The sequence below is a fragment of the Morone saxatilis genome, unplaced genomic scaffold (genome assembly GCF_004916995.1).
Source record: "Morone saxatilis isolate NCDOM2014 unplaced genomic scaffold, NCSU_SB_2.0 Contig9, whole genome shotgun sequence".
Lineage (NCBI taxonomy): Eukaryota > Metazoa > Chordata > Actinopteri > Moronidae > Morone > Morone saxatilis.
Window position 1 is genome coordinate 17645976 of NW_023340268.1, and position 348 is coordinate 17646323.

A 348-nucleotide genomic window follows, 5' to 3' on the forward strand; every position below is an offset into this window, starting at 1 on the left:
TACACATACACATACACATACAGGCACTCAGTGTTTACACTTGGGTGTTAGCACAGGGTAACAAGCTGGCAGCAACCCAAGTTTCATGTGTACTCAGATAGTCCTCATTAGAATGGGTCAGTTTTCCAGGATAGGATAGCAAGAGTGACTAATGGTTCGGGTTGGGTTAAAGTCAAGGTTAGGATGCATCCAGTTAGGGCTGTTCTCTTCTGGTATAGACCCTCCTGCATACTCACATACAGTTGTATTAATACGTATGTTAAAGTACGCGTTAAAGCAAGGTGTGTGCTCTAGGCCAAACGTGAACATGGAAGTGGTAGGTGAGATATTCTGCTACAGCTGTGGCTA